The 24,959-nt window shown below is 32.6% G+C and overlaps 1 protein-coding gene and 1 long non-coding RNA gene across 5 annotated transcripts in view; one reads left to right on the top strand and one right to left on the bottom strand.

The window, feature by feature from the left end:
* LOC127282384 (glutamate receptor 1) overlaps positions 1-24,959 on the bottom strand; it is a 283,556-nt gene that overhangs the window by 28,665 nt on the left and 229,932 nt on the right. The gene's annotated exons all lie outside the window — the stretch shown is intronic.
* LOC127282404 (uncharacterized) overlaps positions 1-24,959 on the top strand; it is a 99,421-nt gene that overhangs the window by 14,315 nt on the left and 60,147 nt on the right. Inside the window, exon 2 of the long non-coding RNA XR_007843200.1 lies at positions 17,536-17,574. This is a non-coding gene — a long non-coding RNA (uncharacterized LOC127282404). The remainder of the gene's footprint in view (positions 1-17,535; positions 17,575-24,959) is intronic.

Genomic DNA, 24,959 nt, shown 5'->3' with positions numbered 1-24,959 from the left:
TCCACAGGTAAATCAAAAAATTTCCATTGTGCTCTTCAATTTGTACAAAAAAAATTTTTTTCTGCTTCATTTATAGTCAAGATAATGAATAAAAAAGTTTAAAGAGTATTAAAAAAATAAAACGAATTTTCCAGGTTTAAAAAGAATTTAAATTAGATAAATTCAGTTTCATTATTCATATACTGTATTAATATCAACTTTTAATACATTTTTTTTAAAATAAAATAATATAAAATCAAATATGTTTTCGTGAATTTTGTCCAAATCTTTTTTTTATATATAATTATAAATTCAGAAGCAAAATAAATAAATAATAATTATCTGTAAGTGACAATTTTTGAAAAGTCTATCATGAGGAAGAGAGAATTTCGCTATATATATATATATATATATATATATATATTTAATGAGAAGAGAGGAGAATTTCCCAATTAAGCAACGTGCATATCTAAAGTTCTCTGGAGCAGATATTTAATCAGTTAATATCCAAAATTCTCTAACGCATGCAATGTCATTCGTTTGATGAGTTTAGTGTGTTAATTAGTCGTTTTCTGAAGAGAGCTTAGCGTCATTCCTGATTTGTTTGAATCCCTGTGCTTAAAGCTTTGTCGTCTCTGAGTTGAATTAACATCATCTGTAGTATATATATATATATATGTATGTATATATAATATATGGGAGAGGTTGAATCGCACCTTGTCGTTAATTTTCAGTATATATTCCAGGCATTAGTCCTAGAAACTACAAGTTCGAAAAACCGCAAAGCCTCGTATGTTGGAAACTACTAGACTTAGGGATTGTTCGCATTCCCTTTGAAAGGACTAACTGTTCCGTATTTATCCATTAGATGCGTGATGGAAAAAACGGCGAAGTTTCTTATTTATCTTTTTGATTGGTCCAGCGGATGCTGAGCTACACTAGACAACAAATTTGGAAAAAATTTAGAAAAATTAAATTTGCGAGATAATCGTTCCGGAATACCGCCAAAAAAATAGGGAAAAAGTTTCGAACAACAAATGTCTGGCGCACTTTTAGATTGGTCCAGCGGATGCTGAGCTACACTAAAAAATATTTTGGAAAAATTTTCAAAAAATTAAATTTTCGAGATAATTGTTCGGGAATACCGCCATAGTGATTAGAAGAAAGTTCTGAACAAAAAATGTATGGCGCACTTTTTGATTGGTCCAGCGGATGCTGAGCTACACTAAAAAATATTTTGGAAAAATTTTCAAAAAATTAAATTTTCGAGATAATTGTTCGGGAATACCGCCATAGTGATTAGAAGAAAGTTCTGAACAAAAAATGTATGGCGCACTTTTTGATTGGTCCAGCGGATGCTGAGCTACACTAAAAAATATTTTGGAAAAATTTTCAAAAAATTAAATTTTCGAGATAATTGTTCAGGAATACCGCCATAGTGATTAGAAGAAAGTTCTGAACAAAAAATGTATGGCGCACTTTTTGATTGGTCCAGCGGATGCTGAGCTACACTAAAAAATATTTTTGAAAAATTTTCAAAAAATTAAATTTCAGAGATAATGTCTCGGGAATACCGCCAAAAAAATAGGGAAAAAGTTTCGAACAAAAAATGTATGGCGCACTTTTAGATTGGTCCAGCGGATGCTGAGCTATACTAAAAAATATTTTGGAAAAATTTTCGAAAAATTAAATTTCAGAGATAATGTCTCGGGAATACCGCCAAAAAAATAGGGAAAAAGTTTCGAACAAAAAATGTATGGCGCACTTTTAGATTGGTCCAGCGGATGCTGAGCTATACTAAAAAATATTTTGGAAAAATTTTCGAAAAATTAAATTTCAGAGATAATGTCTCGGGAATACCGCCAAAAAAATAGGGAAAAAGTTTCGAACAAAAAATGTATGGCGCACTTTTAGATTGGTCCAGCGGATGCTGAGCTACACTAAAAAATATTTTGGAAAAATTTTCGAAAAATTAAATTTCAGAGATAATGTCTCGGGAATACCGCCAAAAAAATAGGGAAAAAGTTTCGAACAAAAAATGTATGGCGCACTTTTAGATTGGTCCAGCGGATGCTGAGCTACACTAAAAAATATTTTGGAAAAATTTTCAAAAAATTAAATTTTCGAGATAATTGTTCGGGAATACCGCCATAGTGATTAGAAGAAAGTTCTGAACAAAAAATGTATGGCGCACTTTTTGATTGGTCCAGCGGATGCTGAGCTACACTAAAAAATATTTTGGAAAAATTTTCGAAAAATTAAATTTCAGAGATAATGTCTCGGGAATACCGCCAAAAAAATAGGGAAAAAGTTTCGAACAAAAAATGTATGGCGCACTTTTAGATTGGTCCAGCGGATGCTGAGCTACACTAGAAAACAAATTTGGAAAAATTTACGTAAAATTAAATTCGCTAGATAATCGTTCGGGAATACCGCCATAGTGATTAGAAGAAAGTTCTGAACAAAAAATGTATGGCGCACTTTTTGATTGGTCCAGCGGATGCTGAGCTACACTAAAAAATATTTTGGAAAAATTTTCGAAAAATTAAATTTCAGAGATAATGTGTCGGGAATACCGCCAAAAAAATAGGGAAAAAGTTTCGAACAAAAAATGTATGGCGCACTTTTAGATTGGTCCAGCGGAAGCTGAGCTACACTAAAAAATATTTTGGAAAAATTTTCGAAAAATTAAATTTCAGAGATAATGTCTCGGGAATACCGCCAAAAAAATAGGGAAAAAGTTTCGAACAAAAAATGTATGGCGCACTTTTAGATTGGTCCAGCGGATGCTGAGCTACACTAAAAAATATTTTGGAAAAATTTTCAAAAAATTAAATTTTCGATATAATTGTTCGGGAATACCGCCATAGTGATTAGAAGAAAGTTCTGAACAAAAAATGTATGGCGCACTTTTTGATTGGTCCAGCGGATGCTGAGCTACACTAAAAAATATTTTGGAAAAATTTTCAAAAAATTAAATTTTCGAGATAATTGTTCGGGAATACCGCCATAGTGATTAGAAGAAAGTTCTGAACAAAAAATGTATGGCGCACTTTTTGATTGGTCCAGCGGATGCTGAGCTACACTAAAAAATATTTTGGAAAAATTTTCGAAAAATTAAATTTCAGAGATAATGTGTCGGGAATACCGCCAAAAAAATAGGGAAAAAGTTTCGAACAAAAAATGTATGGCGCACTTTTAGATTGGTCCAGCGGATGCTGAGCTACACTAAAAAATATTTTGGAAAAATTTTCGAAAAATTAAATTTCAGAGATAATGTCTCGGGAATACCGCCAAAAAAATAGGGAAAAAGTTTCGAACAAAAAATGTATGGCGCACTTTTAGATTGGTCCAGCGGATGCTGAGCTACACTAAAAAATATTTTGGAAAAATTTTCAAAAAATTAAATTTTCGAGATAATTGTTCGGGAATACCGCCATAGTGATTAGAAGAAAGTTCTGAACAAAAAATGTATGGCGCACTTTTTGATTGGTCCAGCGGATGCTGAGCTACACTCAGATAAATTTTTTTAAAAATTGCGAAAAATTAAATTTGCGAGATAATTGGTCGGGAATACCGCCAAAGTCTTAACCCGGGAGTCTCGAACAAAAAATGTATGGCGCACTTTTTGATTGGTCCAGCGGATGCTGAGCTACACTAAAAAATAATTTGGAAAAATTTTCAAAAAATTAAATTTTCGAGATAATTGTTCGGGAATACCGCCAAAAAAATAGGGAAAAAGTTTCGAACAAAAAATGTATGGCGCACTTTTTGATTCGTCCAGGGGATGCTGAGCTACACTAGAAAACAAATTTGGAAAAATTTACGTAAAATTAAATTCGCTAGATAATCGTTCGGGAATACCGCCATAGTGATTAGAAGAAAGTTCTGAACAAAAAATGTATGGCGCACTTTTTGATTGGTCCAGCGGATGCTGAGCTACACTAAAAAATATTTTGGAAAAATTTTCAAAAAATTAAATTTTCGAGATAATGTCTCGGGAATACAGCCAAAAAAATAGTCAAAAAGTTCCGAACAAAAAATGTATGGCGCACTTTTAGATTGGTCCAGCGGATGCTGAGCTACACTAAAAAATATTTTGGAAAAATTTTCAAAAAATTAAATTTTCGAGATAATTGTTCGGGATTACCGCCATAGTGATTAGAAGAAAGTTCTGAACAAAAAATGTATGGCGCACTTTTTGATTGGTCCAGCGGATGCTGAGCTACACTAAAAAATATTTTGGAAAAATTTTCAAAAAATTAAATTTTCGAGATAATTGTTCGGGAATACCGTCATAGTGATTAGAAGAAAGTTCTGAACAAAAAATGTATGGCGCACTTTTTGATTGGTCCAGCGGATGCTGAGCTACACTAGAAAACAAATTTGGAAAAATTTACGTAAAATTAAATTCGCTAGATAATCGTTCGGGAATACCGCCATAGTGATTAGAAGAAAGTTCTGAACAAAAAATGTATGGCGCACTTTTTGATTGGTCCAGCGGATGCTGAGCTACACTAAAAAATATTTTGGAAAAATTTTCGAAAAATTAAATTTCAGAGATAATGTGTCGGGAATACCGCCAAAAAAATAGGGAAAAAGTTTCGAACAAAAAATGTATGGCGCACTTTTAGATTGGTCCAGCGGATGCTGAGCTACACTCAGATAAATTTTTTAAAAAATTGCGAAAAATTAAATTTGCGAGATAATTGGTCGGGAATACCGCCAAAGTCTTAACCCGGGAGTCTCGAACAAAAAATGTATGGCGCACTTTTTGATTGGTCCAGCGGATGCTGAGCTACACTAGAAAACAAATTTGGAAAAATTTACGTAAAATTAAATTCGCTAGATAATCGTTCGGGAATACCGCCATAGTGATTAGAAGAAAGTTCTGAACAAAAAATGTATGGCGCACTTTTTGATTGGTCCAGCGGATGCTGAGCTACACTAAAAAATATTTTGGAAAAATTTTCGAAAAATTAAATTTCAGAGATAATGTCTCGGGAATACCGCCAAAAAAATAGGGAAAAAGTTTCGAACAAAAAATGTATGGCGCACTTTTAGATTGGTCCAGCGGATGCTGAGCTACACTAAAAAATATTTTGGAAAAATTTTCGAAAAATTAAATTTCAGAGATAATGTCTCGGGAATACCGCCAAAAAAATAGGGAAAAAGTTTCGAACAAAAAATGTATGGCGCACTTTTAGATTGGTCCAGCAAATGCTGAGCTACACTAAAAAATATTTTGGAAAAATTTTCAAAAAATTAAATTTTCGAGATAATTGTTCGGGAATACCGCCATAGTGATTAGAAGAAAGTTCTGAACAAAAAATGTATGGCGCACTTTTTGATTGGTCCAGCGGATGCTGAGCTACACTCAGATAAATTTTTTAAAAAATTGCGAAAAATTAAATTTGCGAGATAATTGGTCGGGAATACCGCCAAAGTCTTAACCCGGGAGTCTCGAACAAAAAATGTATGGCGCACTTTTAGATTGGTCCAGCGGATGCTGAGCTACACTAAAAAATATTTTGGAAAAATTTTCAAAAAATTAAATTTTCGAGATAATGTCTCGGGAATACAGCCAAAAAAATAGTCAAAAAGTTCCGAACAAAAAATGTATGGCGCACTTTTTGATTGGTCCAGCGGATGCTGAGCTACACTCAGATAAATTTTTTTAAAAATTGCGAAAAATTAAATTTGCGAGATAATTGGTCGGGAATACCGCCAAAGTCTTAACCCGGGAGTCTCGAACAAAAAATGTATGGCGCACTTTTTGATTGGTCCAGCGGATGCTGAGCTACACTAAAAAATATTTTGGAAAAATTTTCAAAAAATTAAATTTTCGAGATAATGTCTCGGGAATACAGCCATAGTGATTAGAAGAAAGTTCTGAACAAAAAATGTATGGCGCACTTTTTGATTGGTCCAGCGGATGCTGAGCTACACTCAGATAAATTTTTTAAAAAATTGCGAAAAATTAAATTTGCGAGATAATTGGTCGGGAATACCGCCAAAGTCTTAACCCGGGAGTCTCGAACAAAAAATGTATGGCGCACTTTTAGATTGGTCCAGCGGATGCTGAGCTACACTAAAAAATATTTTGGAAAAATTTTCAAAAAATTAAATTTTCGAGATAATGTCTCGGGAATACAGCCAAAAAAATAGTCAAAAAGTTCCGAACAAAAAATGTATGGCGCACTTTTTGATTGGTCCAGCGGATGCTGAGCTACACTCAGATAAATTTTTTTAAAAATTGCGAAAAATTAAATTTGCGAGATAATTGGTCGGGAATACCGCCAAAGTCTTAACCCGGGAGTCTCGAACAAAAAATGTATGGCGCACTTTTTGATTGGTCCAGCGGATGCTGAGCTACACTAAAAAATATTTTGGAAAAATTTTCAAAAAATTAAATTTTCGAGATAATGTCTCGGGAATACAGCCAAAAAAATAGTCAAAAAGTTCCGAACAAAAAATGTATGGCGCACTTTTTGATTGGTCCAGCGGATGCTGAGCTACACTCAGATAAATTTTTTAAAAAATTGCGAAAAATTAAATTTGCGAGATAATTGGTCGGGAATACCGCCAAAGTCTTAACCCGGGAGTCTCGAACAAAAAATGTATGGCGCACTTTTTGATTGGTCCAGCGGATGCTGAGCTACACTAGAAAACAAATTTGGAAAAATTTACGTAAAATTAAATTCGCTAGATAATCGTTCGGGAATACCGCCATAGTGATTAGAAGAAAGTTCTGAACAAAAAATGTATGGCGCACTTTTTGATTGGTCCAGCGGATGCTGAGCTACACTAAAAAATATTTTGGAAAAATTTTCGAAAAATTAAATTTCAGAGATAATGTCTCGGGAATACCGCCAAAAAAATAGGGAAAAAGTTTCGAACAAAAAATGTATGGCGCACTTTTAGATTGGTCCAGCGGATGCTGAGCTACACTAAAAAATATTTTGGAAAAATTTTCAAAAAACTAAATTTTCGAGATAATGTCTCGGGAATACAGCCAAAAAAATAGTCAAAAAGTTCCGAACAAAAAATGTATGGCGCACTTTTAGATTGGTCCAGCGGATGCTGAGCTACACTAAAAAATATTTTGGAAAAATTTTCAAAAAATTAAATTTTCGAGATAATTGTTCGGGAATACCACTATAGTGATTAGAAGAAAGTTCTGAACAAAAAATGTATGGCGCACTTTTTGATTGGTCCAGCGGATGCTGAGCTACACTCAGATAAATTTTTTAAAAAATTGCGAAAAATTAAATTTGCGAGATAATTGGTCGGGAATACCGCCAAAGTCTTAACCCGGGAGTCTCGAACAAAAAATGTATGGCGCACTTTTTGATTGGTCCAGCGGATGCTGAGCTACACTCAAAAATAATTTGGAAAAATTTTCAAAAAATTAAATTTTCGAGATAATTGTTCGGGAATATCGCCAAAGTCTTTAGCAAAAAGTAGCGAACAAAAAATGTATGGCGCACTTTTTGATTGGTCCAGCGGATGCTGAGCTACACTAGAAAACAAATTTGGAAAAATTTACGTAAAATTAAATTCGCTAGATAATCGTTCGGGAATACCGCCATAGTGATTAGAAGAAAGTTCTGAACAAAAAATGTATGGCGCACTTTTTGATTGGTCCAGCGGATGCTGAGCTACACTAAAAAATATTTTGGAAAAATTTTCGAAAAATTAAATTTCAGAGATAATGTCTCGGGAATACCGCCAAAAAAATAGGGAAAAAGTTTCGAACAAAAAATGTATGGCGCACTTTTAGATTGGTCCAGCGGATGCTGAGCTACACTAAAAAATATTTTGGAAAAATTTTCGAAAAATTAAATTTCAGAGATAATGTCTCGGGAATACCGCCAAAAAAATAGGGAAAAAGTTTCGAACAAAAAATGTATGGCGCACTTTTAGATTGGTCCAGCGGATGCTGAGCTACACTAAAAAATATTTTGGAAAAATTTTCAAAAAATTAAATTTTCGATATAATTGTTCGGGAATACCGCCATAGTGATTAGAAGAAAGTTCTGAACAAAAAATGTATGGCGCACTTTTTGATTGGTCCAGCGGATGCTGAGCTACACTAAAAAATATTTTGGAAAAATTTTCAAAAAATTAAATTTTCGAGATAATTGTTCGGGAATACCGCCATAGTGATTAGAAGAAAGTTCTGAACAAAAAATGTATGGCGCACTTTTTGATTGGTCCAGCGGATGCTGAGCTACACTCAGATAAATTTTTTAAAAAATTGCGAAAAATTAAATTTGCGAGATAATTGGTCGGGAATACCGCCAAAGTCTTAACCCGGGAGTCTCGAACAAAAAATGTATGGCGCACTTTTTGATTGGTCCAGCGGATGCTGAGCTACACTAGAAAACAAATTTGGAAAAATTTACGTAAAATTAAATTCGCTAGATAATCGTTCGGGAATACCGCCATAGTGATTAGAAGAAAGTTCTGAACAAAAAATGTATGGCGCACTTTTTGATTGGTCCAGCGGATGCTGAGCTACACTAAAAAATATTTTGGAAAAATTTTCAAAAAATTAAATTTTCGAGATAATTGTTCGGGAATACCGCCATAGTGATTAGAAGAAAGTTCTGAACAAAAAATGTATGGCGCACTTTTTGATTGGTCCAGCGGATGCTGAGCTACACTAAAAAATATTTTGGAAAAATTTTCAAAAAATTAAATTTTCGAGATAATTGTTCGGGAATACCGCCATAGTGATTAGAAGAAAGTTCTGAACAAAAAATGTATGGCGCACTTTTTGATTGGTCCAGCGGATGCTGAGCTACACTAAAAAATATTTTGGAAAAATTTTCAAAAAATTAAATTTTCGAGATAATTGTTCGGGAATACCGCCATAGTGATTAGAAGAAAGTTCTGAACAAAAAATGTATGGCGCACTTTTTGATTGGTCCAGCGGATGCTGAGCTACACTCAGATAAATTTTTTAAAAAATTGCGAAAAATTAAATTTGCGAGATAATTGGTCGGGAATACCGCCAAAGTCTTAACCCGGGAGTCTCGAACAAAAAATGTATGGCGCACTTTTTGATTGGTCCAGCGGATGCTGAGCTACACTAGAAAACAAATTTGGAAAAATTTACGTAAAATTAAATTCGCTAGATAATCGTTCGGGAATACCGCCATAGTGATTAGAAGAAAGTTCTGAACAAAAAATGTATGGCGCACTTTTTGATTGGTCCAGCGGATGCTGAGCTACACTAAAAAATATTTTGGAAAAATTTTCAAAAAATTAAATTTTCGAGATAATTGTTCGGGAATACCGCCATAGTGATTAGAAGAAAGTTCTGAACAAAAAATGTATGGCGCACTTTTTGATTGGTCCAGCGGATGCTGAGCTACACTAAAAAATATTTTGGAAAAATTTTCAAAAAATTAAATTTTCGAGATAATTGTTCGGGAATACCGCCATAGTGATTAGAAGAAAGTTCTGAACAAAAAATGTATGGCGCACTTTTTGATTGGTCCAGCGGATGCTGAGCTACACTAAAAAATATTTTGGAAAAATTTTCAAAAAATTAAATTTTCGAGATAATTGTTCGGGAATACCGCCATAGTGATTAGAAGAAAGTTCTGAACAAAAAATGTATGGCGCACTTTTTGATTGGTCCAGCGGATGCTGAGCTACACTCAGATAAATTTTTTAAAAAATTGCGAAAAATTAAATTTGCGAGATAATTGGTCGGGAATACCGCCAAAGTCTTAACCCGGGAGTCTCGAACAAAAAATGTATGGCGCACTTTTTGATTGGTCCAGCGGATGCTGAGCTACACTAGAAAACAAATTTGGAAAAATTTACGTAAAATTAAATTCGCTAGATAATCGTTCGGGAATACCGCCATAGTGATTAGAAGAAAGTTCTGAACAAAAAATGTATGGCGCACTTTTTGATTGGTCCAGCGGATGCTGAGCTACACTAAAAAATATTTTGGAAAAATTTTCAAAAAATTAAATTTTCGAGATAATTGTTCGGGATTACCGCCATAGTGATTAGAAGAAAGTTCTGAACAAAAAATGTATGGCGCACTTTTTGATTGGTCAAGCGGATGCTGAGCTACACTAAAAAATATTTTGGAAAAATTTTCAAAAAATTAAATTTTCGAGATAATTGTTCGGGAATACCGCCAAAGTCTTAACCCGGGAGTCTCGAACAAAAAATGTATGGCGCACTTTTAGATTGGTCCAGCGGATGCTGAGCTACACTAAAAAATATTTTGGAAAAATTTTCGAAAAATTAAATTCGCTAGATAATCGTTCGGGAATACCTTCATAGTGATTAGAAGAAAGTTCTGAACAAAAAATGTATGGCGCACTTTTTGATTGGTCCAGCGGATGCTGAGCTACACTCAAATAAATTTATGAAAAATTTTCGAAAAATTAAATTTTCGAGATAATTGTTCGGGAATACCGCCAAAGTCTTTAGCAAAAAGTAGCGAACAAAAAATGTATGGCGTACTTTTAGATTGGTCCAGCGGATGCTGAGCTACACTAAAACATATTTTGGAAAAATTTTCAAAAAATTAAATTTTCGAGATAATTGTTCGGGAATACCGCCATAGTGATTAGAAGAAAGTTCTGAACAAAAAATGTATGGCGCACTTTTTGATTGGTCCAGCGGATGCTGAGCTACACTCAGATAAATTTTTTAAAAAATTGCGAAAAATTAAATTTGCGAGATAATTGGTCGGGAATACCGCCAAAGTCTTAACCCGGGAGTCTCGAACAAAAAATGTATGGCGCACTTTTTGATTGGTCCAGCGGATGCTGAGCTACACTCAAAAATAATTTGGAAAAATTTTCAAAAAATTAAATTTTCGAGATAATTGTTCGGGAATATCGCCAAAGTCTTTAGCAAAAAGTAGCGAACAAAAAATGTATGGCGCACTTTTTGATTGGTCCAGCGGATGCTGAGCTACACTAGAAAACAAATTTGGAAAAATTTACGTAAAATTAAATTCGCTAGATAATCGTTCGGGAATACCGCCATAGTGATTAGAAGAAAGTTCTGAACAAAAAATGTATGGCGCACTTTTTGATTGGTCCAGCGGATGCTGAGCTACACTAAAAAATATTTTGGAAAAATTTTCGAAAAATTAAATTTCAGAGATAATGTCTCGGGAATACCGCCAAAAAAATAGGGAAAAAGTTTCGAACAAAAAATGTATGGCGCACTTTTAGATTGGTCCAGCGGATGCTGAGCTACACTAAAAAATATTTTGGAAAAATTTTCGAAAAATTAAATTTCAGAGATAATGTCTCGGGAATACCGCCAAAAAAATAGGGAAAAAGTTTCGAACAAAAAATGTATGGCGCACTTTTAGATTGGTCCAGCGGATGCTGAGCTACACTAAAAAATATTTTGGAAAAATTTTCAAAAAATTAAATTTTCGATATAATTGTTCGGGAATACCGCCATAGTGATTAGAAGAAAGTTCTGAACAAAAAATGTATGGCGCACTTTTTGATTGGTCCAGCGGATGCTGAGCTACACTAAAAAATATTTTGGAAAAATTTTCAAAAAATTAAATTTTCGAGATAATTGTTCGGGAATACCGCCATAGTGATTAGAAGAAAGTTCTGAACAAAAAATGTATGGCGCACTTTTTGATTGGTCCAGCGGATGCTGAGCTACACTCAGATAAATTTTTTAAAAAATTGCGAAAAATTAAATTTGCGAGATAATTGGTCGGGAATACCGCCAAAGTCTTAACCCGGGAGTCTCGAACAAAAAATGTATGGCGCACTTTTTGATTGGTCCAGCGGATGCTGAGCTACACTAGAAAACAAATTTGGAAAAATTTACGTAAAATTAAATTCGCTAGATAATCGTTCGGGAATACCGCCATAGTGATTAGAAGAAAGTTCTGAACAAAAAATGTATGGCGCACTTTTTGATTGGTCCAGCGGATGCTGAGCTACACTAAAAAATATTTTGGAAAAATTTTCAAAAAATTAAATTTTCGAGATAATTGTTCGGGAATACCGCCATAGTGATTAGAAGAAAGTTCTGAACAAAAAATGTATGGCGCACTTTTTGATTGGTCCAGCGGATGCTGAGCTACACTAAAAAATATTTTGGAAAAATTTTCAAAAAATTAAATTTTCGAGATAATTGTTCGGGAATACCGCCATAGTGATTACAAGAAAGTTCTGAACAAAAAATGTATGGCGCACTTTTTGATTGGTCCAGCGGATGCTGAGCTACACTCAGATAAATTTTTTAAAAAATTGCGAAAAATTAAATTTGCGAGATAATTGGTCGGGAATACCGCCAAAGTCTTAACCCGGGAGTCTCGAACAAAAAATGTATGGCGCACTTTTAGATTGGTCCAGCGGATGCTGAGCTACACTAAAAAATATTTTGGAAAAATTTTCGAAAAATTAAATTCGCTAGATAATCGTTCGGGAATACCTTCATAGTGATTAGAAGAAAGTTCTGAACAAAAAATGTATGGCGCACTTTTTGATTGGTCCAGCGGATGCTGAGCTACACTCAAATAAATTTATGAAAAATTTTCGAAAAATTAAATTTTCGAGATAATTGTTCGGGAATACCGCCAAAGTCTTTAGCAAAAAGTAGCGAACAAAAAATGTATGGCGTACTTTTAGATTGGTCCAGCGGATGCTGAGCTACACTAAAACATATTTTGGAAAAATTTTCAAAAAATTAAATTTTCGAGATAATTGTTCGGGAATACCGCCATAGTGATTAGAAGAAAGTTCTGAACAAAAAATGTATGGCGCACTTTTTGATTGGTCCAGCGGATGCTGAGCTACACTCAGATAAATTTTTTAAAAAATTGCGAAAAATTAAATTTGCGAGATAATTGGTCGGGAATACCGCCAAAGTCTTAACCCGGGAGTCTCGAACAAAAAATGTATGGCGCACTTTTTGATTGGTCCAGCGGATGCTGAGCTACACTCAAAAATAATTTGGAAAAATTTTCAAAAAATTAAATTTTCGAGATAATTGTTCGGGAATATCGCCAAAGTCTTTAGCAAAAAGTAGCGAACAAAAAATGTATGGCGCACTTTTTGATTGGTCCAGCGGATGCTGAGCTACACTAGAAAACAAATTTGGAAAAATTTACGTAAAATTAAATTCGCTAGATAATCGTTCGGGAATACCGCCATAGTGATTAGAAGAAAGTTCTGAACAAAAAATGTATGGCGCACTTTTTGATTGGTCCAGCGGATGCTGAGCTACACTAAAAAATATTTTGGAAAAATTTTCGAAAAATTAAATTTCAGAGATAATGTCTCGGGAATACCGCCAAAAAAATAGGGAAAAAGTTTCGAACAAAAAATGTATGGCGCACTTTTAGATTGGTCCAGCGGATGCTGAGCTACACTAAAAAATATTTTGGAAAAATTTTCGAAAAATTAAATTTCAGAGATAATGTCTCGGGAATACCGCCAAAAAAATAGGGAAAAAGTTTCGAACAAAAAATGTATGGCGCACTTTTAGATTGGTCCAGCGGATGCTGAGCTACACTAAAAAATATTTTGGAAAAATTTTCAAAAAATTAAATTTTCGATATAATTGTTCGGGAATACCGCCATAGTGATTAGAAGAAAGTTCTGAACAAAAAATGTATGGCGCACTTTTTGATTGGTCCAGCGGATGCTGAGCTACACTAAAAAATATTTTGGAAAAATTTTCAAAAAATTAAATTTTCGAGATAATTGTTCGGGAATACCGCCATAGTGATTAGAAGAAAGTTCTGAACAAAAAATGTATGGCGCACTTTTTGATTGGTCCAGCGGATGCTGAGCTACACTCAGATAAATTTTTTAAAAAATTGCGAAAAATTAAATTTGCGAGATAATTGGTCGGGAATACCGCCAAAGTCTTAACCCGGGAGTCTCGAACAAAAAATGTATGGCGCACTTTTTGATTGGTCCAGCGGATGCTGAGCTACACTAGAAAACAAATTTGGAAAAATTTACGTAAAATTAAATTCGCTAGATAATCGTTCGGGAATACCGCCATAGTGATTAGAAGAAAGTTCTGAACAAAAAATGTATGGCGCACTTTTTGATTGGTCCAGCGGATGCTGAGCTACACTAAAAAATATTTTGGAAAAATTTTCAAAAAATTAAATTTTCGAGATAATTGTTCGGGAATACCGCCATAGTGATTAGAAGAAAGTTCTGAACAAAAAATGTATGGCGCACTTTTTGATTGGTCCAGCGGATGCTGAGCTACACTAAAAAATATTTTGGAAAAATTTTCAAAAAATTAAATTTTCGAGATAATTGTTCGGGAATACCGCCATAGTGATTACAAGAAAGTTCTGAACAAAAAATGTATGGCGCACTTTTTGATTGGTCCAGCGGATGCTGAGCTACACTCAGATAAATTTTTTAAAAAATTGCGAAAAATTAAATTTGCGAGATAATTGGTCGGGAATACCGCCAAAGTCTTAACCCGGGAGTCTCGAACAAAAAATGTATGGCGCACTTTTAGATTGGTCCAGCGGATACTGAGCTACACTAAAAAATATTTTGGAAAAATTTTCGAAAAATTAAATTCGCTAGATAATCGTTCGGGAATACCTTCATAGTGATTAGAAGAAAGTTCTGAACAAAAAATGTATGGCGCACTTTTTGATTGGTCCAGCGGATGCTGAGCTACACTCAAATAAATTTATGAAAAATTTTCGAAAAATTAAATTTTCGAGATAATTGTTCGGGAATACCGCCAAAGTCTTTAGCAAAAAGTAGCGAACAAAAAATGTATGGCGTACTTTTAGATTGGTCCAGCGGATGCTGAGCTACACTAAAACATATTTTGGAAAAATTTTCAAAAAATTAAATTTTCGAGATAATTGTTCGGGAATACCGCCATAGTGATTAGAAGAAAGTTCTGAACAAAAAATGTATGGCGCACTTTTTGATTGGTCCAGCGGATGCTGAGCTACACTCAGATAAATTTTTTAAAAAATTGCGAAAAATTAAATTTGCGAGATAATTGGTCGGGAATACCGCCAAAGTCTTAACCCGGGAGTCTCGAACAAAAAATGTATGGCGCACTTTTTGATTGGTCCAGCGGATGCTGAGCTACACTCAAAAATAATTTGGAAAAATTTTCAAAAAATTAAATTTTCGAGATAATTGTTCGGGAATATCGCCAAAGTCTTTAGCAAAAAGTAGCGAACAAAAAATGTATGGCGCACTTTTTGATTGGTCCAGCGGATGCTGAGCTACACTAGAAAACAAATTTGGAAAAATTTACGTAAAATTAAATTCGCTAGATAATCGTTCGGGAATACCGCCATAGTGATTAGAAGAAAGTTCTGAACAAAAAATGTATGGCGCACTTTTTGATTGGTCCAGCGGATGCTGAGCTACACTAAAAAATATTTTGGAAAAATTTTCGAAAAATTAAATTTCAGAGATAATGTCTCGGGAATACCGCCAAAAAAATAGGGAAAAAGTTTCGAACAAAAAATGTATGGCGCACTTTTAGATTGGTCCAGCGGATGCTGAGCTACACTAAAAAATATTTTGGAAAAATTTTCGAAAAATTAAATTTCAGAGATAATGTCTCGGGAATACCGCCAAAAAAATAGGGAAAAAGTTTCGAACAAAAAATGTATGGCGCACTTTTAGATTGGTCCAGCGGATGCTGAGCTACACTAAAAAATATTTTGGAAAAATTTTCAAAAAATTAAATTTTCGAGATAATTGTTCGGGAATACCGCCATAGTGATTAGAAGAAAGTTCTGAACAAAAAATGTATGGCGCACTTTTTGATTGGTCCAGCGGATGCTGAGCTACACTCAGATAAATTTTTTAAAAAATTGCGAAAAATTAAATTTGCGAGATAATTGGTCGGGAATACCGCCAAAGTCTTAACCCGGGAGTCTCGAACAAAAAATGTATGGCGCACTTTTAGATTGGTCCAGCGGATGCTGAGCTACACTAAAAAATATTTTGGAAAAATTTTCGAAAAATTAAATTCGCTAGATAATCGTTCGGGAATACCTTCATAGTGATTAGAAGAAAGTTCTGAACAAAAAATGTATGGCGCACTTTTTGATTGGTCCAGCGGATGCTGAGCTACACTCAAATAAATTTATGAAAAATTTTCGAAAAATTAAATTTTCGAGATAATTGTTCGGGAATACCGCCAAAGTCTTTAGCAAAAAGTTTCGAACAAAAAATGTATGGCGTACTTTTAGATTGGTCCAGCGGATGCTGAGCTACACTAGAAAACATATTTGGAAAAAATTTTCGAAAAATTAAATTTGCGAGATAATTGTTTCGGAATACCACCAATAAAATAAGGAAAATTTTTGAACAAATACCGTTATGTTATTTTGAAACGAAATGAATTGTCTGTTTTTATGATTGTTGTGAAAAATAGAAGTTAGAACAAAAAAACTGAATTGAGTATTTAGTTATTCGTAAATGCCGGAGTTGTCGAAAATGACATCCCTTTTGATATCATTGTAATTTCTGTAAGTGCATCTCGTTTTGGTGAAAATCACTGTACTTAGTATTTGTTTCGTATGTATGTATATATGTGTCTGTATTTGTATAACGAGGTGCAACAGCAACGTTTGGTATGTACCCATTTTCATCCAGAGCGTTATGCCAGATATTTTATCTCGCTGTTTCCTGCTTCCATCTGTGTTTCCTCTTCTCGAGCTTCTCTTACATATTGAATTCAAATTTTGATCCTCTCGCTTATAATACTACTGTATGTATGTATCAAAGTATTTCCATAAAATTAATCGATATAATTTGCTATTGATATTTGGATATTATATTGAAAATTATTCACTTCTAATTTTTTGTTTCTTGTACGATTGAATTTTAATAGAAAATTTAATCACAAATTTTGTCATTTGTAAAATGTGAATTTTAATATGTTAGTAAAATTGACTTTGCGAATATTTATTTTTTAGAATATAGATGCAGAAAAATAAATATATAAGTTTATTCGGATGGTTGTAAATTGATTGTTTTGGCATGCTTTGAAAACGTGTTGTGATCATATAACCACGACATTTTGAGGTTTAAGGTTGTGGTTAGTGTTTGGCTATATGTGTGTTCGAAAATTGTGTTTTGTGTATATCTATATAGAATACTGGGAATATCGAAGTGCTCGCCTGTGAAATACCATCTTCCATCTCTCCTCTCGTCCTCCTGCTCCTCCTTCTGTGCCCATCTCCATTCAACCAACGGCGCTTTAGAGAGCTTTCTCCTCAATAATTTAACACAATGGCCAAGCACTCCGCACGACTAAAGCTCGTTTGATGGACGACAACTCACACGATGGGAATCGCGAATGACTAGACGAAATAAACCGACAATGAATGACAATTTGCTATCGTGATGTTTATGTGTATAGTCACTTCGATTTTCGAAAAAAAAAAAAAATATTTTCAAATATCAATCAACTGAAATTATATCATAAGCTCATAGAATCAAAATTACCTCACTCTTTCTCTAATTTGAAAATTAAATTTCTTTAATTTAAATAATAATTCTTTTTTTGTTTCAGATGGAAGATTACTTGCTATACTGTATCATCTTTATGGGGGTAAGTGAATACAAACTTAAAATAATAATTAGTATAATTTTTGTTGCGGATAATTTTGTCGTTGGCGCCCTAAAATAATCCCAATCAATAGTTACCCATTGTGTCGTTGACTATAGATTTCAATATCTCTAGTTTGCCATATAAAAAAGTAGAAATAACTTTCGCAAATGATGACCAATATCAAACGGAATATTCCTTGTCAATCGAACAAAAATCATTTTGATTACTTTGCGCAACAAAACTATATAAGAAAACAAATTGAAACTGATGGAAAACGAGACTTGTCGATTTAAGAATTTTATATTTGCTCTACGTGTCCCACTATATATATATAGAAATAATGTACAAAGTAGTTGTAACTTTTGTAACTTTGAAATTGTCTCCGCAAAATCCCTGGAGCCATTTCACCATTCCATATAATGGACCTGAGCTTCACGAATTCTGTTCATATCGTATTACATACATATATAGATATAATATGTATATATATATATATATATATATGTATATAGAAATGCATTCTAGGATGTTCCTAATTATGTATAAGATCGAACAGTGTGGCCTCTGTGCTGACACTGTCCTATCATATATAATGCACAGCATTTTCGACGTGTAACTAACTCCACGTCAAAGACACCCTGCATTCATTGATCCTGAAAGGAAATTAGGTTACTTCTAAAGAACATGAATTTTCAATTAACTTGTTCTCCAAGGACATCAAAAGCTTAACATTTAGGGTCCCATTCTCTTTAGAAAAAAGCTCTCTTTTAACGTTTTGTTATTTTTTTTTCTATAGAAACCTTATTCTATTCAAAATTTTTGTTTAGGATATTTTTACTACTAAAATAAAATTATTACAATTGATAAAATAGAAAATAAAATTTTACAGTCTTACTAAATATTAACTTATACTACTGACAAAATTACCTTAATCCTTAGCAACTGTTGCTAAGGAAGAAAAGGTCATGGTAACAGTTGCTATGTTAACGGTTGCCATAGTAACTAACTGTTACCTTAGTAACTTCTGCCATAGTAACTAACTGTTACCTTAGTAACTAACTGTTACCTTAGTAACTTCTGTTACCTTAGTAACCTCTGTTACCTTAGTAACTTCTGCCATAGTAACTAACTTCTGCCTTAGTAACTGTTACCTTAGTAACTTCTGCCATAGTAACTAACTGTTACTAAAGTAACTTCTGCCATAGTAACTAACTGTTACCTTAGTAACTTCTGTTACCTTAGTAACTTCTGTTACCTTAGTAACTTCTGTTACCTTAGTAACTTCTGCCATAGTAACTAACTTCTGCCTTAGTAACTGTTACCTTAGTAACTTCTGCCATAGTAACTAACTGTTACCTTAGTAACTTCTGTTACCTTAGTAACTTCTGTTACCTTAGTAACTTCTGTTACCTTAGTAACTTCTGCCATAGTAACTAACTTCTGCCTTAGTAACTGTTACCTTAGTAACTTCTGCCATAGTAACTAACTGTTACCTTAGTAACTTCTGTTACCTTAGTAACTTCTGTTACCTTAGTAACTTCTGCCATAGTAACTAACTTCTGCCTTAGTAACTGTTACCTTAGTAACTTCTGCCATAGTAACTAACTGTTACCTTAGTAACTTCTGTTACCTTAGTAACTTCTGTTACCGTAGTAACTTCTGTCATAGTAACTAACTGTTACCTTAGTAACTTCTGTTACCTTAGTAACTTCTGTTACCTTAGTAACTTCTGCCATAGTAACTAACTTCTGCCTTAGTAACTGTTACCTTAGTAACTTCTGCCATAGTAACTAACTGTTACCTTAGTAACTTCTGTTACCTTAGTAACTTCTGTTACCGTAGTAACTTCTGTCATAGTTACTAACTTCTGCCTTAGTAACTGTTACCTTAGTAACTTCTGCCATAGTAACTAACTGTTACTAAAGTAACTTCTGCCATAGTAACTAACTGTTACCTTAGTAACTTCTGTTATAGTAACTAACTGTTACTATAGTAACATTTGCCATAGTAACTGTTACCTTAGTAACTTCTGCCATAGTAACTAACTGTTACCAAAGTAACTTCTGCCATAGTAACTAACTGTTACCTTAGTAACTTCTGTTATAGTAACTAACTGTTACCATAGTAACATTTGCCATAGTAATTGTTACCTTAGTAAGTTCTGCCATAGTAACTAACTGTTACCAAAGTAACTTCTGCCATAGTAACTAACTGTTACCTTAGTAACTTCTGTTATATTAACTAACTGTTACCATAGTAACATTTGCCATAGTAACTGTTATCTTAGTAACTTCTGCCATAGTAACTAACTGTTACCTAAGTAACTTCTGTTATAGTAACTAACTGTTACCAAAGTAACTTTTGCCATAGTAACTGTTACCTCAGTAACTTCTGCCATAGTAACTTACTGTTACCATAGTAACTTTTGCCATAGTAACTTATGCCATAGTAACTAACTGTTATCATAGTAACGGTTGCCATGAAAACAATTGGTATGGTAACGGTTGTCATGGTAACGAAAAATTTACTTGTACTGGAAAAATAATTATCAGTAATAACTATAATTTTTAATTTATTGGCTGTATAGAAAACAATTTTTGAAATCTTTTTTCCCACCGTAAAAATAGAAAATCACTTTAATAAATAGGTGAGAAAAAAATCAATCTCACTGTAATGTAATCAATGCTATGATGAATTAAATTGTTTAACCACACATATATTTTTTTTTTTTTCTAATGGATCGTGAATTCAATTAAAAAAGAGTTGAATAGTTGAAAATAAAAAATTTTGTTGATCGATGAAAAAGTTTTTTTTGTGTATTTGTGTGTTCCCTTGGAATTGTGAATTTGTGTTTGGGTTATTGAGGGGTGAATAAAACTAGAAATTTGGGAATTTTGCTACGGACAGTCCAAAACTGGTACAGAGGAGGTGTTTATGTCCATTTGAATTTCAATTAATGGCGCGTCGAGAACATTTCGGTACGGGTGACATATCGCCATGCATTGTTGTCCGGCTGGATGAAAATACGGTAGAGAGAGAGAGAGAGAGAGAGAGAGAAAGGGAGAGAATGGTTACCGCTCGGGGTTAGGTGGTCGAATCGTTTTCGAACGGCTTATGTTTAATCAATTGAATGAATAGGACTCTTATACGCATCGAGCGAATAGTCGACGAATTTCAAAAGCGGAAACCACTTTTCTTTTACCACACTTTTTTTTTTTTTTTGCATTTCCAAAAGTCAAAATCTATTCCAATTATAATTTCAAAAATCAATCAAAATAAAACAATAATAATAAATAATAATTAATAATAAATATTTTTTTATTATCAAATAAAAAAAATTAATTTTAAAATTAAGATAAACAAAAATTAATTGATTTTTCAAATTAAAATCCTTTTTAATAAATATAAAAAAATTAATTTTCTTTAATTGTTTCAAAATTATATTAATTATTTACACGGAAAAAGAATATTTATCTAAAACCAGAAAAGTTTTCACTAGAATAGCAAAAGATTTAACAGATAGAAGTAAAATTTTTTTGCTACTATACTGAAACATTTCGCTGTTCTAGGTAAATATTTTTTTACATTTAGAATATTGTTTGAATTATTTAGAAAAAAATATAGAATTTAATTAAATCTACCATAGTTAATTATATTAGGTAAAAATTTTTTTTTTTTTTATTTCTCATGTAACATTTAATTTGAAATATTTGTGGATAATCTATTTCGTTATGTAGTGTCATTACGATGTGAGTGTTGAGTGAAATAATTAACGGCTCTTATCACTAATTGAATTTTTAACTGGCGAAGCTTTGGCTGTTCGTGTTTTGCAATTATTTCAGTAACTCGTAAAGTTGGGGGGGGGTCGAGAGGGAGAAATTAGTGTTCGGCCTTTTGGTCAGCTGAGCACAAATTTGTAATTTATACTTGATGCTCTTCAGCGTCACGAGTGTGAAACTTCTATCACCTCCCCTCTCCCCCTCTCTATATTTATATTTGATGCTTAATTATTAATTTTTTTTAAGAAACTCATTTTTTAAATTATTTTTAAATTTATTTTTTGTACAATTAATTTTTATATTTTTAGTTTACTTTTAGTTTTTTTTATTTCTTTTTAGAAAATATCTACTATTTTAAATTATTTTATTTAATAATTTTTCTAAATAATCATTTAGTTATGAAAATAATAATTTTGTTTGTATTTTAGATGAATAATTGAAAATTATATTTCTTAGTGTGTGTGAGGGGTGGGTGGGGGGTCGATAAAGACGAAGATGTGATCTTATCTTCAGATTGCAATGTGATAGGTTGACTAATGAGATCGCGAGCAGATCAACTCTAAGCGCCTCAACGATATATATATATACCCGCGTTTAATATAATGTATGTTGAAACTGACATGCGGGAGAATAGACACAGAGAGATGTGAATGAGAGATGTCAACAATTAGAGGATTATCTCCCTTGAGCTTCGTACTAAAGCCTATAGAATTAATCCTTTAACCCTAACAAGGTGAACGTGATTTATTAAATTATTTCATTTTTTTTTTAAATTAATTTAAATTCCAAAAATACGAGATTATTTTCAAATAACGTTTTTTGATTAAAAAAAAGGTTTTTTAATTTTAATAGCAAAATTTAATTAATTAATGTAAAATAATTAATTAATTATAAAATATAATAATGGGAAAAATTATTTTCCATATAGATTTTTGATTGAATCTTTATTTTTTATGAGCTTATATTTCGATGGATAATTTTCTGTTAATATTATATTTATATATATATATATAGAATGTGTCCACTATGTTTATGAGGTAGCTAAAATTACCGAGAAAATACTGGACTGGCCTCGTTAAACAAATTAAACCAGCAGCAATTTGCTACCAATAACTCACTTACGCGTGTAGCTTGATGGAATAATTCAAGTATATCCAAACGCGATATCTCACATTTCCAAAATGTAATCTTCATTTTTTATGACTGTAAATATACAGTCATATCCCAAAAGATTTTTTTTGCAATTTATTAAAATTGTCTACAAAAAAAAATTAAATATATAAAACAGAAATTTTCATCTATATTCTAAAATTAGAATTAAATTAATTTTTAATTTCTAATTAATTTATAATTAAAAGATTTAATTTAATTATCAATTAATTTATCTAAATAATAGAAATTAAAAATTTTGTTGATAAAAAAAAATTTTATTATTGATGTTTTTCCTTATTTTTTTTTGTTCCAAGAGTTGGAGAAAACTTTAATTTAGTAGTAGAGAGAATTATTATTATCAATTTGCTATATAGATATAATTTTAGTCATTCCATTTCTGTTCATACTGTTGTTAAATCTAAGTGCTTACAATAAGCTGCAATTTTCTAGTGGGATGGCTTCACATACACTTTTGCCATTATATACCATTGCACTTGATATCATTTCTGAATGCCTCTGAAGTAGTCTAGGATAATTTTCGGAAACTCCTCCTGAAAATACTTCCGATCATTTGGAAATTATAATTAAACACTTTGTCCAAAATCATATCTAATAATTAATAAATTCTCCTTTCAATAAATAGTAAAAAAGCAAAACAAAAAATAAAGAATAATAAAATAACTAATAATAATAATAATAAAAAAATAATCACATAAGGAAGAAATTAAGAATACCGAAAATGTTTCAAAAATTTTAATGTGTTTTTAATTATAATTTCCATTTAATCGAAAAAAATTTTGAAATAGCAATCGCATTATGTTTTCGAATATGTCACGTGTATTTCTAGGTCATATGTGAAGCAATCCCGACATAGAGAATGGCAAGCAAAATGTTCATGACGTTTATTGTTGTAAGAATATGGGCAATAGAAAAGCGAGTGAGCGAAGGATCGTCATGAATAAATCAATTGTCGTAAAAGAAGCTGCATTTGTACTGTAACAATATAATAGAGAGTTCCCTTCTATTCTCTCTTTCAATGTCCTTTTTCATTTCAACAATTTTTTTTTTTTTCGCTAAACCCACATTTTTTTTCATTTAAACATTTATTGATAATTTCATTCCAAATTGGGGCTTAAATATTATATATCTTTCTCGTATAAAAAAAATTCTTTTTATAATTTTTAATCAATTGCTCTTTCTCTTTTCTATTTATAAAAAAAAATACTTCGAGAAAAATAAATAATATGATTTTGACATTGAGATGGCTATTTTTATGCAAAATAATACTCGTATTGAGGATATTGAAGATATATAAAAAGAGAAATATTGGTCAATGATGGCCATTTCGAGTCATTTGTTAATTTCGGTCGAATGTCGGAATAACGTACTCGCGGGGTTGCCGTCGTTGAAAATAAAAAGAGAAGAAAAGAGATATAGTTTACAAAATAAAAACAAAAAAAAAAAACAACCCCTAGGGTTGTGTGTGAGATTTACTCTTCAGAGAACTGTCAGTGACAGTCCGTTCCATTTTTATAAATGTGACTGAAATGCTGTTGGATGCAATTTACCTCCGTTATGCAGCCAGTGCTCGTAATTTTTTAACAGATAGGTCGCGAGACTGAAACACAAAAAAAAACGTGAACGTGACTGTGTCAAAAAAACACACGCGTCACGCGCGACGATGTGCTTTTATTTTATTTTTTTTTTATTTTTAATCACAGTAGCTTGATCTACAAAGTCAAATTCTTTTCTCTTTTCATGCTATTTTCATCTGTAAAAACGCGGTCTATTTTCAAAACAAAAAACACGTTTATGACAATTTTTTTTTTATTTAAATATTTTATCAATTTGTAAATAATTAAAAATGAAAAAATAGTTTTTAATTTTATTTATGAAATTTTTGTAATATAAAGAATGTGGGAATTATAAATAATTATGTGCCAGTGACTTGCGAGAGAATATATGTATGTAGAAGGAAATAAAGGTCTTTGTCATTTCCATGACAATCACATGGGAATGAGAAGAGGGGGTGTAAGGGAGGGTGGAGTGGGGGAATTCTATTACTAAGATTGCACATGGTATCGGTTCAAGTACGTTCTCGGCGAATGTTCGTCTCTTGAGTACGATATTCTCATTGGGATGATGCAAGGCTAAGTGGTTGTTATGTATACAGCGCACCTCCTAGTCCATCAATCTAGATCTTCCTGCCTGAGCATGCAATCACCATGTAGAGGAGTATCTTGCTTAAAGAGACACAAACAGAAAGGTAGTTCTCTGCTACTATCCTGATTGCTTACGTTTCACTATTTGAATCTCTGCTAAATGAACTAAAATATGCTGTTAAAATCCCCCTCTTTCTCTCTTTATCTCTCTCTCTCTCTCTCTATTTTCTCACAATTGCATGAGTACAACAATGCTAAAACGATTACTTTTTTTCGAAATGCGAAATTATTT

The sequence above is a fragment of the Leptopilina boulardi genome, unplaced genomic scaffold (genome assembly GCF_019393585.1).
Source record: "Leptopilina boulardi isolate dan_hultmark-lab unplaced genomic scaffold, ZJU_Lbou_2.1 LbouV2_30, whole genome shotgun sequence".
NCBI lineage: Eukaryota > Metazoa > Arthropoda > Insecta > Hymenoptera > Figitidae > Leptopilina > Leptopilina boulardi.
The sequence above is the reverse complement of the archived record's forward strand: the minus strand, read 5'-3'. Positions and strand labels throughout refer to the sequence as shown.